This window comes from Pezoporus occidentalis, unplaced genomic scaffold (genome assembly GCF_034315485.1).
Source record: "Pezoporus occidentalis ecotype Australia unplaced genomic scaffold, CSIRO_AGI_Poc_V1 ctg59, whole genome shotgun sequence".
Classification (NCBI taxonomy): Eukaryota; Metazoa; Chordata; class Aves; order Psittaciformes; family Psittacidae; genus Pezoporus; species Pezoporus occidentalis.
This window is the reverse complement of record NW_026915932.1, coordinates 747,644-763,774: the sequence shown is the minus strand read 5'-3', so window position 1 is coordinate 763,774 and position 16,131 is coordinate 747,644. Positions and strand designations below refer to the sequence as shown.

General features: G+C 35.3%; 1 protein-coding gene across 1 annotated transcript in view; it reads right to left on the bottom strand.

Moving 5' to 3' along the window:
• Positions 1 to 11,521, bottom strand: part of UCHL5 (ubiquitin C-terminal hydrolase L5) — a 189,184-nt gene extending 177,663 nt beyond the window's left edge. Inside the window, exon 1 of the mRNA XM_062638842.1 lies at positions 11,516 to 11,521. The gene's annotated coding sequence lies outside the window, so the exon portion shown is untranslated. The remainder of the gene's footprint in view (positions 1 to 11,515) is intronic.
• Between the last annotated feature and the right edge of the window lie 4,610 nt (positions 11,522 to 16,131).

Genomic DNA, 16,131 nt, shown 5'->3' with positions numbered 1-16,131 from the left:
ATCTTGCAAAGGAAATTGATCTTTCATAATATTCTGTCTCAATTTGATTCAAAGAAATTGATGATCAGGTCTTGAAATTGTGGTAGAGCAGCACCAGGCAACTGAGAAGGATCCTTCAGCTAAGAAGAAAATCATTGCAATGTGAATAATATTTCCAGTGAAATACTTTTTTAAAAAACCCAAATTACACAGCTGATTGTAGCTTTTAAATCTCTGCTCTTGTGATTTACAAATAAGATCTTGTACATGTCAAATTGAGCTTTAAAACTGATAATATACTTGATGTTGGAAATCACAGTCTAGAACTGTAGCATGGTGAGCATAAGCTGCTTTTATCATTCAAGAATATTCTGTGACAGAGCTATGCTCAAACATGCTATAATTTAATATTTCAAATTTAATTTAGGGTCAAATATATTAATTTTATATTAGTTATCTTTTCTTGTTTGTGTAGAATTGATTTGTGTGTGGCACAATGTCATACACTGTATTTCCTAAGTTCTTGAAAAAGGAGGACTGCTTCAAGGGCTACCATAATAATCTTGTTTTCAGAATTCATTTAAGCATGAAAATGAAATACATGTGGATGTACCCTCTTGTTTTCAACATTTCTATCCTATATGGGCTAGACAGCTGCTGTCACTTAGCAGAAGGTTAATGCTGGTGTTAAGAGGCAATGTGTAACACCAAGTGCATGAGTTGTTTTATCATTCATCTGGGCATTATGTTTCTGTATTAATGCAAGATGACAGTGATATTCCAAGATTGTATAGCTTGTTTAATTATTTAAATTTCATGACATTTACAATTCAAGTGTGTGGTTTCTTCTGTCATCTCAGTGAAAAAGCTCTGGATGAGATGACTGGCAGGTAGTAGTAGGTCATTCTGAGCAACTGATATTTGTAATAGATTCTTTTTCTGATCATAAAAAGATACTTTTTATATATCCATATTAATTGAATTTTTCATTCTATTTTTCTTCTAAAAACTGTTTAATTTATCTCTTTGACTAAACTGGAGAATTAAAATGTAACAGAAAAGAGCTGGTATGTGTTACATGTATAGTTACATATAGACATTCAAAGTACTGCAGAAGTTTCTGTTAAATACTCATCACCATCTGTGTTCGTCAGTTTCACAGAGGTTTTTTTCCACTAATCACACTTGCACTGTTGTTACCTTCTCTTGCTATAAAGGGAGTTCTTTAGTGGATAATTTTGACTGAGTTTTCAACTGGTGGTAGTCAATATGATCTTAATATATTCAAGATAACTAAGTTTCTTGAATATGTTAATTAAAATGTGTGAGCTTTTGTTTTAGTTCAACAGCCATTGCTATTTGGAGACTGCTGTTGCATTTTTTCAAGCTCCTTTTTGAACAGCTAGATAACAAAGATAAATGTGTGAATGTTTTTCATTCTATAGGCTTCTACAAAAATGGTTTTCAGCTATTTGATTTTTTCCTTTCAAGCTTATATGATAGAGCATCATACCTCCACAATAAACATCTACTCTGTACATGTGGTCATTTGCAACATCTGCCACTTTCCCTCCTTTTTTTTTTTTTTTCCCTCAGAAAAAGAGTAATACAGAAATGAAGAGGTATGATCATTCTGGGGAGCTTCTGGTAAATAAAACATTTCTGTTTTCAAGGAAAGATCACCTTCTAACAGACTCTCTTTGTCAGTGATGTGAATTAAGTATGATTTTTCAAAACTTAAATGGAAGTTTTGAACCATTTTGATGAAAACAGGAGCTTTTTGTTCCCTGTTGGGAGCCATGTTTCTTCAGTTTAGATAGTGCTTTGGGCTGATGGCTGCTAAACAGTTTCTAGGACTTGAGCCTGATATCAGTTTGTAACATTATTCATGGCATGTTGCCATACAGACTTCCGACTAATTGCTTTTGACTTCAGTCTACTTCCAGAAGTGCTTTGTGGCCATAACTGTAAATTACTAGCGCTTTTTGAGAAACTGGTAACTGTTGCTTACTGGTCTGGTAGGATATCTGATCCTGAATACTAGCTGATACCTTGTCATAGATCTCATTGCTGCAGTTTATCAAGTGGAGTCGTTGGAAAGTAAGCTATTGTAGGAAAAATAATCCCACAGATGAGGCACAAGCAATGAGCTATGTACAAACTAAGAAACAACTAAATTTTTTCCTGCATGTTTTCTTGCATTATTTATGCTGTCTTTGCTTAACAGCTGCCATTTGACTTTTCATCTAAGGACTTCTTATTTCTTACATTTTCAGTAGTTTTCTGACTTAAGAAAACAATAATCAGACTATTTTTTACAGGAAAATTACCTGTTTCTGAGTGAGAAAATTATTTTACCATCTTCTAGCTTTTTAGGAGAATAATAACCCTATATCCCTATACAGAAGTGAAGTTTTAAGCATTAGATTTTTGTTTCCCCCCCTAAGCTGGAAAGGGATGTTATATGTAGATACATTTATTGACCATTAATTTTTATTCTTAGGTAGTCCCCAGGGAAACACTTCTAAGTAAAAATAGAAATATGAGGGTTTGATTTGCTCTGTGACAGGTTCCATGAGGAGCTACAGACTAGTGTCTCTAGCAGGATGTCACCTGCTTGTGGCTTAGACCTTCCCCTTTGTCTACTCCAGAGTGGATTACTGCTTATGCTGTCAGTGGACTATACCAGATAGCCATTTAGAAATTGCAGTGACTGGAGGCTGAAGCAGCTCTCTGCTTTGTGTGTTCTCTCTGGAAAATACCACTTAAGCCTGTGTTTCTGAGAATCGTGCCAGTTTCTTCTTGATTTGTAGGTGAAGTTCATGGTATTAGCTGGTTCTCATTCCTCATGATGGTTGTGAGCACATGGTGCTTGAAGAAAGAGTGGGTCAGAGCATGGTTCATTACTCTGGAAAATGCTGTCTGCACAGGCCGCTATTTCTGTCTTCTTGGTAATACTTTCTGAATAAAGCTTTTTGATTTTATCATATTTTATGAATAAAGCATATGATTTTCTGTTTTTCTGTTTCAAATTTGGGATACAGCAAAGAGTAAATAGTGTTGAGTATTTGTCCTAGACTGTATTTATTAATACTTTCTGCAATATTAATGCATTCACCAGCACATGTGGAATAACTATGAACATCTATGAACTAGAACTATGCAAAACTTTGGTGATAAGGGCAAAGTTACCTGTTGCCTTCTTACCTCACTTTATGACATCTTCAGATCTCAGCTATGGCAGGTCTATCAAGCATTGAAAATATATAAACAGGAAAGACCAGGGTGTGATAAAATGGTATCAGAGAATGTTTGTCTTTTTGAGGCCAGTAAAACAAAACAGGAATCATAACAGCTCTCTGATGTCAGAAGTGCCTGTGCTCCTAAAGACACCATTTCGGTGTAATCTCTTCAAATCCTGAGGCTTTACTAGATGAAATCAGTCAATATCTGATTGCACCTAGAGGAGTCAGTTATGAGCCCACTTTGTCTGTTGCAGCTGACCACAGTGTTTTTAATTTCCTGACATGAATTGGCACGTGGCATTACTGTATGCTGCTACATTTCAAACCAGTCCTTCACTTTTTTAATTTAATTTCTGACTTTTAATACCATAATTATCCTGAGAATATCTGAGAGACTAATTTGAAGAGACAAATAGATTTCTTCTTTGAATGAAATCATTCAGATCTTTCAGCATATTGGGGTCTTCAGAATTCAGCACAAGGGTAGTAATACATTCTGCCAGCTGTGGCATTTGATGGAAAATTGAAGGATGTATTTAATAAAAGCCATTTTTTCTGATGAGTGGAGTATTTTGCTAATACAGTCAACAAGGCCAAAAGAATGTTAGAAATTATTTGAAAGTAATGGAGCAGAAAACAGGAAACTTGTCATGTTATTATGTAAATCTGTGAATGTCTGCTTAATCCACCAGCTAAAAAAGTTGAAAATATAGACAGTATGTAATAAAGAACTTTAAAGTGTAGAGAGAAGGACAGTCAAGCAGTAGAATGTGTGGAATATCTTCTCTTCTAGAAGAGATGAAACATTTGCAGAGTTTCCAGCTTAGGGGGCAGGGGAAGAAAGATTACCAGGAGGGAAAGAATGCAATGTTATGAGTTACTTGTAGAGAGTTAATAGAGAGCCATTCTTCTATTTCTTACCATATGAGGTCCAAGAAAGATGAAATAAATTGACAGAGCAGACTGATGAAAACTGGCAAAATACAGTGGGGAAACATGTTGCTTAAACATCTGCTTCTGCTGCGGTATGGCTGTTCTAATATTGTGCTCCCACTGTGAGGCAGAGAAGTGATATAGTACTCAGTTTATACAAGCCCTTGGGAACTGAATGCCCAAGATCATGATGGGAGGTTGAGACAGTGCAGCGCTTTTAATCTAGGTCTTTCTATAGCTGTAGTTGTACTAATGTTTTCCTTCTGTTTCGAAGAAATGAACATCCCCCTCCTCCCCCAATCCTTTCTTTGAAAAAAAAAAACCAGTCTTAATTAAAAAAAAAAAAAAAAAAGAAAAAAAAAAGATTGGGTGGCTCTGACCATATTGCTGAGCCTTTCAACCACGTGGTTGTGGTTTTAAGTCATCAGTTCAGGGGTGTTCGCCTGTGTTTTTAGCAGGAGCCAGAAACTAACACCTCTTCATAGCTTGGCACAACCATCTGTGAACATGCTCTTCTATTGCTGTGGTGTCATCTCTGCTAGCAACTTATTTGCCTAGTTTGTTGGGCTGCTCTGTCTGTTACTGTCTGAGTATTATGAAAACTGTGGGCTTAAAAATTAATTGCCTTTAATTGCAGAAGTATATGAATGGTACAGAATCTACTGCTGGAATGTGTAGTACTTCATGTTCCAGGTGATATCATGACACAAGTGACCAAATGCCTGAAATTAGGCTAGAGCTCTAAAAATGGATTGTAAATATGAGGGGAAAGATAGGTCAGTGAAATTTTAGAATAGATTAAAATTGTGGGTTTTCCAGCCAAGGAATGTGTTGAAACTTGTATTTATATGTCCCATTTCTGTCCTGTGGGGAACCTTTGTGCTTGTGCAGAACCTCTGTCCAGGCATTCTAGAATAAAAACCTCTAAGGGTAAAGAAGTGCCTGGCTTCCCATAGTGAAAATGTATGCAAACCCTTATATCTTCAAAGCTCAAGAAATCATCGAGAGGGGCTAATTTTGCTGACAGATCCTAAGGCAAGTAACATTTTAAGCATGATCAACATAACGCATTACCGTTTGATTGTCTAGAGGGATCTCACTTTGTACAAAAATGTGAGCAAGAATGATTATACAATGATACCAACAGCATGCAGAAAGCCTGAAAGATCTTTTTTTCCAAGCTTTTTCTTTCCTTTTTTTTTTCTTTTTTCAAGTAGAAATGTGGAGGAGGACAGTAATCTCTTGATGTTTAAGAAGAAACCAATCCTCATCTTAATGTAAACATTTGCTGCTAAGTAGAAATTAAAAATCTGAATTAGGAAATGGAGCTATTACTGCATGAATATAGCAGGAAAAGTATGGAAAAGAGAGAAAAATATACATTTATGGTAACATTCTGTATGGATATTACTCATAATTGACTGACAGATGTAGGTACTGATAATTATTGCTATACAGTGATAATCATTATCAAAGTAGTAGTAAAATGCATTTAAACTTTTGGCCTAACTGGGTCATTGGCAGGAAAGCCTTGAGTTACCAGAAAGTATAGCCTTTGCTGTTTGAGCTAAGAAGTGTAATTCTGTTAAACAAGAAAAATGTATGTAAAATATGCAATTTTTAAAAACAGAAGGAGAGGATATGACTTGAAGTGGGTATGAATGTCATATGCTATTGATTTTGCCTCCCAACCTATGAGCAGCATACTGCTTATAAGACCATATGACATTATTTGCATTCACACAAATCACAATTAAAAGTCGAGTATACTATTGCTTGTCCAAAAAAATCTAAGTATGATGTTGCTTTTCAAACATGTTATTCTCAGTCTGTGGGCCAAGTAATTTTAGAAACTATTGTAGTAGATATTGTTACATATAAGGTCTAATTTACAAATAAATTCCCTGACCCAGCAAAGGGCTGAAGTATACGCTTTAGGCATGTGAATATTTTCATCCTGAAATGTAAATTCAGCAAAGATATTAGACACATTAGAGTTATCACAGTGACTGTGTCCCTTGCTCTATTTCTTATACTTATATTGTTGCTCCATTCACACTGTAAAGAGAGATTTACGATCAAAATCTGCTGTTAAATCTTCCTCTCTCCCCCTTCCTAGTTTTTCTAAAAATGGAAACAAAGTAGTGTCAAGTATCTCAAGGTTACTTTGACATCCTAAAATCTTCCAAGTTGTTTGCTATGTTGAAATTTGCAGTAGAATTTCATTTGAACCATGGCAGTTTTACTCAAGAGATGATTATTATGAGAAGAAAGACAAAGAAAAAAGGAGGAAAAGGGAAAGAAAAAAATCTCTGGGCTATAACAACATTATGTACCTAAATGCTGTGTTTCACTTGCTATCTCTGACCCTTGCAGAGAAATCTTTCTCTGAAGTTTCTAGTCACGCTGCCTTCATTTTCATATTAAAGCAATCCTGTAACAGTCACCGTAACAATAACAACATCCACGAAGAACGTTACTGAGAAAAAATTAATTACTCCAACCTTTGAGACAGGCAATGAAAGTGTTGCTGCATTTCATCCCTGCCCTGCCCCCCCCCCCCCCCCCAACGAATTCAGACCTTGAACACATAGAGCTGAAAAGGTTGTCTCTTAATCACAGATATTTCTGGCTCAATAGAATGGCCTGAAGCCCTTGTGGTATGTACTTTGCCTTGTATTTTAGCAAGTGTAGGAGTGTAGCCTCAACTGTGCCAGACAGTTATAGAGGAAGATAAGAAAGGGCAATATAATATTTGAAACGAGGAAATTGTTCTTATACAGCCCAGATAAATGGTTTGCATCAAGTTTTTGTAATCTTAAATTTCAAGTGGAATTTGCTAGGATAACTTTTATACAAACATAATTATACATGGATATAAGGTTCAGTCTCAGTCACTCAACAAGAACAAATGGCAGAAGTAATTTGTGCTTTCTTCTGAAAATTTGATACAGAACAACAAAAGTAAATATTGACAAGGAGGGAAAATTGCTGCATTTCAGAATGAATTTCCAGTTGCTGGTATTAACTGATCTTTTAAGCATAAAACCATGTTTATTAAAAACAACAAAAAGATACACCAGTTTCCCCTCATCCCCTTGTGGAAATTAACACAGAATCTATTGCAGTATTGGTAAACTCAGTGGTATTTGTAGCATATAGACTGTTTTACTCAAGACAATTTTTTATGTAGTTTATATGTCCATCACTTCCATGAAAAGAGTAGATGGATGCTGAAAAACAGCATGCAGTGTTGTATAGGTTTCATATTTGTGTAAAAAAATGAGTGATCCACTCCTTTACACTGAATAAGTAATTTTACCCATATCTTTACTGCCATGCTGATGTTTGACCCTGGACTTCTGAATGGCATTATTAATCATAGCATAATAAAACCTTCTTTCAGGCAAGACCACCACAAATTTAGGGGAGGCTGTCTTGGCAGATTAATTTTTGCCCATCTGTGTTTCTGTGTGTGGGCTGTAAGCATTGCCATTGTCATAAGGCTTTGCAAGAAAAAGTTAAACTGCTCTTTCATTTTCTTTCTTTAAAGATTGCTTTATGGTCCATTAAAACAGATTGCTACTTCTACTGAAGACTGCTATTGCAGTCTTCGTTTACTTGGCTGAGCTGTAGCTTGTGTTATAGATGCTGTGTTTTGTGATGCTGTCTTGTTACATCTATTAATCCAGGCTAGGATTTTTGAGAGATGTGGAGGTGACTAATTTGTATTAGTGTTATCTTTACAATTGATTATCTGAGGGTTTCAGTCTTTACAGAGCTACACAGTGATATTTCAAATTTCAGGAATGCCCTATAAAAACTTCTGTTTTGTGTGGGTTGCTTGGGTTTTTTTTTGGTTGGTCCATGCACTGGATGAGTGAGGCTTTCCTGCCTGATTAAAAACCTAAAGGAAAAAAGGAGCATATAAACCTGGCTCATGGTCAATACTTGTCTGGTAGATGCATTTTGGTTAGTCTGCACTCCATACTGTGCCATTTTTCTCAGGAGGGGGACAAGGGTGAATTCCATTTTACATTACATTAGTTCATCTGCTGGTGGCAGCTCTGTGGAAAGGGATCTGGGAGTCCTGGTGGACAAGCAACTAGGTATGGGTGTGCAGTGTGTAGCAGTGGCAAAGAAAGCCAACAGGGTGCTGGGTTACATCAACAAGGTCATCATTAGCAGAGATAGAAGAAGTCATCATTCCACTTGGCGCTTGTCAGGCCACACCTAGAACACTGTGTTGTATTTTGGTCCCTGCTCCACAAAACAGATGTGAAGAGGGTCCAGAGAAGGCAGTAAAGTTGGCCAAAGGATAGCTATATGAGGAAAGGCTGAGAGAATTGGGTTTGTTCAGCCTAGAGAAAAGAAGGCTCAGAGGAGACCTTATCACCATATTCCAGTATTTAAAAGGTGGCTACAAAGAAGATGCAGGTTCCCTTTTTACAAGAAGTCACATGGAAAAGACAAGGGGTAATGGGCAGAAGATTCCTGGCGAGGTTTGGACTGGTCATAAGAAGAAAATTGTTTACAATGAGAACAGTCAGCCTCCCCAGCCTCCCTCAGTTACCTCCCCAGGATTCCCCACTGTTGGATACTTTTAAGACTCAGCTGGACAGGGTGCTGGGCCATCTTGTCTAGACTATGCATTTGCCAAGAAAAGTTGAACCAAACATTATTCTTGAGGTCCATTCCAAGCTGCTGTTCTGTGGTTCTATGATCTTGCTTGCTAGCTGCATCATTGAAAGTACCATAACATATCTTTATATGCTTATTATCCGTGACAGTAACTGTTTCTTGCATGGCTTTCTAACTGGTGTGCTTTTAACTCATACTGGGTTACAACAGGTTTTTTTACTGTGTTGCCTCATTCAATGAGATATGAACTGACATATACCTGTTGTAAGAGAAGCTGGAAATTTTAGGATAAAACCATTTTCTATATAAGCCTAGCGATTTAAAGAAAAAAGGTCTTCTTTTTCCACCAGGAGCTTCTGAGCTTTCTCTGCCTGAAAGATAAATTTGGACATTGCTCTATTATTCAAGTACGTCTAAAGTGTAGGAGCAAACCTAGACTTAATATCAGTTTATGTAATTATATGTATTTCTAGTTGACAGCATGTCTGAATATAAATGAGACAAAGATGTATTGGGATGTAGGGAGAGGTATAACAGGTTCTGTGTAGAAATGTTAGAAGAAGAGGCGAAATGGAGCATTCTTTTCACTTACAGCTTTCCTTCCTGCTAATTTGTGCTCTCTGCTAGCAAATTGTGTGTGAGCGCTTGCTTTGTAAGTCAACCATTATGAATTTAGCTTGATTTACAATTGCAGTGGACTTTTGCATTTGGGAAGGTTTTGTATCCATGAAGGGGAAAGGAACATGAAAGAAGTCCTATACAGTGACTACAGTTACTAGTTTTATCTTTCTGTCAGGTGTTAATTCTGCTGTTAAATGTTAATGCTTTTTGACTTTGTTTCTTGAAGGTAGGCTATTCTTTACCCTAAAATGAATGCAGAAAAATCTGTCTCACTAATAGTGATGCCAACACAGCACAATCCTCTCTGGCCACGCCACTGACTATTGCTCTTTGCAGCTTTCATTACACAGAAAGAATTGGTGTGAATGAGAATTAACTTTAGTGACTGGGTAAAGGCAGCAGTTGCTACTAAAAATATTCTCAACTGTCCTGTTCTGCTAGAAAATTTCAGACAATCCCTTGTAAGGAATAAGAGCTTTGAAAGAAACCTGGATTTGATGCCCATATTGGATTTTCTTTCAGAAACTGGATGTATCTAAACTGAAAATATTCAAGTACAGGAAGATCCAAAAATTCTACTGAGTTTATAATACTCTATTGAATCTATCTAATTCTACACCTTTATTTTATTCCTTCTGATGATATATAATATGAATGAAAATATCCCTTGTTCTTTGTTAAAACATTTTTTGATAGAGAAGGGAAGGAAAAGGTTTATCTTCATTATTGACAGGCAAGCAGAAAGTGAGTTACTGCTGCTTTAGAAGCACCAAGTGGTACAAAAGACTCTTATGAATATTCCCTTGTCTTGGAGAGATACTAAACCTATATCCATATTTCTTCCCTTCCATTCTCACATTCAGGGTGACAGCCTCATCATAATGTGGATGGGAAATTTGTCATAATTAGAGAAACTAATCTCATGGCTCAAACCCTTTCATGAATATTTATCTACTTTCCAATAGAAATTTCTGTTACTCATCAAAACCAGAAAGCATTATCAGTCTTAAATATTCTTTTCTGACACCTTGATATCTTTGCTCCCTTCTCATTGTAAAATGTATTTTGTTAGCGTACTAATGTTATCCCAAGCTGACCTCTTAAAACCAGTAGGTACCTTGAAAGTTTACTCTGCTACCTGGGGTGTACTTTTGTCAGTCTGAGATTGACCTTCATGCAAAGCTGAGAAAAAAAAATTAGCCTCTAGCCAATGATAGCTTGTTTTAATAATATTAATATTTAAGGTCAATCTTTTTCTAGAGCTGTCTTTGTTCCTAAGAAAGATTCCATTAGGAGCTGATTTCTGTATTGGTCATGTTGATTTAGTCCTTCACTTCAGTTTTACATTTATAAAAATGTATCTTCACTTACATCTTAATTTCTATTTTGAACTAGGAAAATTGAGGTTTGCATCTTGTCACCAATCTTTTTCTTCTATGATGATCAAACTTAACCGTAATTTGTCAGAAGTCAAAAATCACATGGAATATATGTGGCAACCAAAAAAGGATGAGAAGGCTGACATTATTGGCTATGATTTAGTCATTGCTTAGCAGAAACTGTAGCAAGGAGATGACTTGTCACACTTAACATTGCCAGTCCCCAAGTTTGGATATTTGTAACCTTGAACCACCTCTAGGTAAACTGGGAATCTACCTGTTACTTTACAGGAATTTTCCATGTAATTTAGTAATTATTTGTCCAGTCTTCATTACACAGCCAGTAGAAGGTGTAAAAATTTGGCATTTTTGATAGCATTAAATGATATGATAAAAGCTGGCTCTAAATCTTTTTATTATTGCTTTGTTAGAGGCAATGACTTTTATGGGAGAAAAAATATATTAAAAAAAAATGGTTTCCTTTAACATGATCACATTTAACAAATGTTAGCAGATTCTGAGTATTTCCATAAAGTTACATTTTTATAATCTGAGATATTCCTTTTCAAATCCTGTTTGACTATTGCATAGGAACAATATGTAGAAAGGAGTGTGTATAGATTAATTGATTTGTTCCAGGAATCACTAGATTCAGCAAAGTCATTACTCTGTCTTCCTAATATTTTCTTTGTATTTTTTGCAACCTGTCTGTAAATATTCAATTTTTCATACATAACTTTTTTTCCATCCTGTTTGATTTTTACTTTCATGTAGTGCCTGCACTTCTACTATGTGAAGAATAATTTTCATCCCAATAGTTTTCATTGTATAATCCTATATAAAATAGGAACAATTTTCATACTTACACTTAGTGTTATTAACAAAATGTATTGTAGTTGCATTGAGATAATTTCGTTATCACCAGCTGAATTTACACCTGTCATTTTAAAACCTTATTACTAGGCCATACTTGAATATTTTATGTTTTTTTTTTACTACGATAATTAAAATATATACAAAATTATTTATTAAAATATATAAAATTATATATAGCTCTCATAAAGGTGGTTCATATGCTAAATATAGCCTTATTCAACATAAAAGTGTTATGGACACAGAACATTATGAAAAGCAAATTTCATCATGATCATTAGAGGTCAGTGGATCTTTGTGAAGTGACTATACTAGCATTTTACTTAGAACTTGCCAGAGATGGAATAGAACTTAAGACAGGTGTGTAAATTAATATTTATTAATGTCAAACTTTAATATTTTATTCATGTTTTATCCTACAAATGTAGAAGTGATTGGTATTCTGCAAGGAAATTTGAATAAGCCAACAATATATCAAAAGCTGTCATAAAGATCGCCAAATGTGACTTTTGATGTTAGTACAATTTCCATATAACCTTTTCAATATTACCAGTACTGTTATGTAAGTAATTTATATAAGATCTTTTTCTGTGACAACTGAAAGGTAAAAAAAACAACAAACCCCCAAAAAACAATCAGGCTTGGAAATGAACTTTTTTTGTAATTTTTTTTTATTTCCTCAGAATATCAGGAAATAAGCAGAGCTGACATTCTTCCCTGTGTAGTCAGATCTATTACTGCCCAAGTTTGCTGATCCCTTGGAAAAGGATCAGATTGAGCTGACTTCTTTAGGGAGAAAAATTCTTGCTAAAGTAAATTACTGTTTAGAAATACCTTCCTTTTTAGAAAGACCATGCACCAATCATTATTTACTAAGTTAAGTATATTTGCCTAATGGCAAGTTAAAAAAACTCCCACAAAACCAAACATCTTTTTGTAAGGCTTGTGTATTTCGATATGTATTTATAATGTGTCATTACACATTATATAGAATTTTATTAATATAAATGCATAATACTAGGTGGATTGCTATTACAGGGTTTTCAGCTGAAAGAAACATGAAAAACAAAAATTGTAATGATGTTAAAATCTATCCTGCTTTAAGATGCTAGTTTGCGCTTTACAAATGTACTGCAGGTTACCTGTCTGCTTGTACACACAAACATGTCTTTTTCTGATAGTTAACACTGATTCTGATCACTCCAGAGTTTGTATAGCACTTCCAGTAAGATATCATGAAGTCCCAAGAGATACTAATTTTCATAATCTATAAAAATAATTGTAGTTTAAAGTGCTTGCAGCAAGATGAGGCAGGTGGTGAAATTAGTAACTCTTCACTGTTTACTGTCTGTGATTTAAGGAAGCTCAAATATTGGCAACTTAGTAAAAACTAGAGTTAGATGCAGACTGTAGGTGCCCAACCTGAAATGCTGCTGCTCAGAGGAAAATGCAGTGAGTTTGTATCAGCAATTCAGAAGGCAAGATTCCCTTTAATCTGTGAAGTATTTCTCCTAAACTGGGGATTTGTGCTGCTCAGCAGTTAGTACCGATGGTATCTGTAATGTGTACTAATTTATATCAGTATATGTTTGATGGTAAGTCCCCTCTCTTGTTTTGTGAGTTCTAAATAACAAGCATTCTTAAGGAAAAAGGGCTGCTGCCTTGTCTAAATATTTTTAAAAATCAGTTTTCATAAGGAATTTTTTCTTTTAAAAATCAGTTTTCCAAAGAATTTGGTAGAACTAAGTTCATTTAAAGAACGTAAAATTCATTGATTTCTGAAATGAGGAGGAGGAGATATGAATTTAATGCTTCAGGAGATTGAATGGATCTCTAAGGAAGCCTTTAAAAATTCAGGCATAGGGCTTCTTGTCAGAACAGAGCAAATACTGTAACTTTTCCACAGGATACTCTCATGGTGAACAAGTTATTTACCTGGAAAGATCAACTGTTCATTATTCATGTAACTTTTTCAGAAATACAGGCTCCTTCTATACTCTTGATCTGCCCTTTATACTTACAGACTCACTCAAACAACTCCACTGTATTTGTGAAGCAAGATTTTGCCTCACAGGTTGGTTTTATTCCTATCAGGGTATCACCTTTGTACATATATCCATGGGTGAAATATTACGTATTTTGTTTCCTACCCATTTTCCCAGTAAGGCTGCCAGTCTTTCTGCCTGATCCATTCTGTGTAACCATCTGAGACCCTTCTCAAAATTTGGCATTACATTTACCATGACTCAAAGGCAGTTTTAATAAAAAGGTTATTGTCAATTGTTCAGACATTTTGAGTTCCTTTTGATGTCTTGAATGAGTATCATATGGTTCAGACAACTTAGTAAACCTGTTTTCTGTTGGAAAGCTTGATACAGAAGGCAATGAATACTGGAATAAAATGTGGGGTTTTTATTGCTGGGGATCCGTATATTTGGAGAAAATGAGAATTTTGCCAGTACATCTGGGAGGAAAATCTAGGGGTGTTTAAAAAGAAAAAATCTTACTGAATAAATTTAGGGTAATTTGAAGTAGAATACTAATGTCTGGGTTTGTGACAAGAACAAATAGACTCAAATTGCATAAAGGAGAAACTTTTAGTATTTTTAAGGAAGAGATTGTTCTGTAATTTAAGGCTTTTAACAACAGAGTAGACACATGTCTGCTGAGGGTATCACAGGTACAACTGATATTTCTTGGTGCAGAGAAAGCAGAGAACCACCTGTGGAAGCAGCCTATGTTGTTACTGAAAGTGCTGTGAATGGATGCAAAACCTCTCAAAAGGTAATTTGTAGAGCTGTAAAAAGTTGTGAAATATGTATGTAAAGAAATGTAGTAGATAGATGCTAATGACACCACATATTAGGGATCAAACTCTTATCTTAGGAATCAAACTCAATGCACAATTGGTGTGTCATGACAATAATAACAAAATATATGACATTATAAAAACAATAAAATTGCATGGAGTGATATGCAAACTAATGCTTTGTTTCCACCTCACTTTTTCAGCCTCCAAAAAAAGATATATAATATAGCTCTATCTAGATCTTTTTTTCCTAAGAAGAGTCACATGATTCATCAAATCAGTAGATTATTTTTTGAGGTGATCATTGTATTACATAATTTTGTCTCGTAGAATATATAACTAGGTGGTAGAGCTGATCACTTGGGATTTCAATTGTAATTTTTCATGTATTTGATAATGGAGTACAAAATTTCCCTAAGGATTATTTTCCACTGCTTTGAACACTTTTTTTCTTTTAATGTTTCTGCCTTTTCTTATAGTTTTTGGATTCTGTCTTGAACTGTATTCATGCTTCCGTTAAAGGTCTGATTTTGAGGTAGGTAGAATTATCTGGGAGAGACTTTTCTTAGAATTATCTGGAGAGACTTCTTTTTTTTCTTTGGACTATCATTCATTCCTGATGGATAGATAGATACTTGGGTCGCCCACACAAAATAGTGAATCTAAATGCCTAATTTCCCATTTGTTAAGTTTAAGGTCTGCGTCCAGCAGTTCAAGACCAGTAATAGTCTGATTCTAGCAGCAGTATTTTGAGCACATTACTGGGTACATAACACTTTTAATATATTTGTGAAGCAAAGCATACATTATATGTTAGTGTTGATTATCGTCTCAGGGCTGGAATGGGGTTGTTTCTTGTGGAAACCTTAGAGAACGCTTATAAAGAAAATCTTTTTAAACAGCAGGAAAGAAATGTTCAATTTTTTCTTTTTAAACCCAGAAAGAAAATCCAACTCAGCCTGCTTAAACCCTAGTTTGCTTTTTAGCATGTTGAACATTTTCACAAGACTTAGGAGGAAATTTATTTTTAATGCCTGCGTGAGATGGTCAGTCACTGTCTAGGAGCATTCAACAAAATGCTGGCTGGTTTTCTGGCTTCATTAAAATCCACATGTTCCTCTTTTGCAAGCAGATCTGTCCAATTACACAGTCCTGAATTTAAGCTGCCTGCCATCTTATAAGGGGATCTTCCCATGTTTGTTAGAAGTGATAATTGAAGCCTCTTTGCTTATCTATCATTACAAGAGAGAGTTTGCGTGGAGGAATGCAGAATTACGGGAGTGTATGGTACAATTATTGCTACTAGAGACAGAAGCAGTGACAGACAAACAGGAAAAGGATGATGTACTAAAACGACATTCTTAGGTGTCATAAATATTTTCCAAGTGAGCAAAGGAGTGTAAAGATGTTGGAACACGTATGTCTAGAACTGGACAGTGAAATTCCACCCTGTGTAATCAGCCACTCACCCTTCCTGTAAAGAGCAATTGCCAGGTACTAGTAGCACTTCAGAATTTAACAGTAATGTCAAATTCACTGTCTTTCTATCCAAATACTCTTTCAGTTGTACTGCATGGCAAATTCTCCTTCTAATTGCTGTCATGTTCCCTATAAATTTCTTCACAGTATGAAACAGAATTCTCATAGTTAA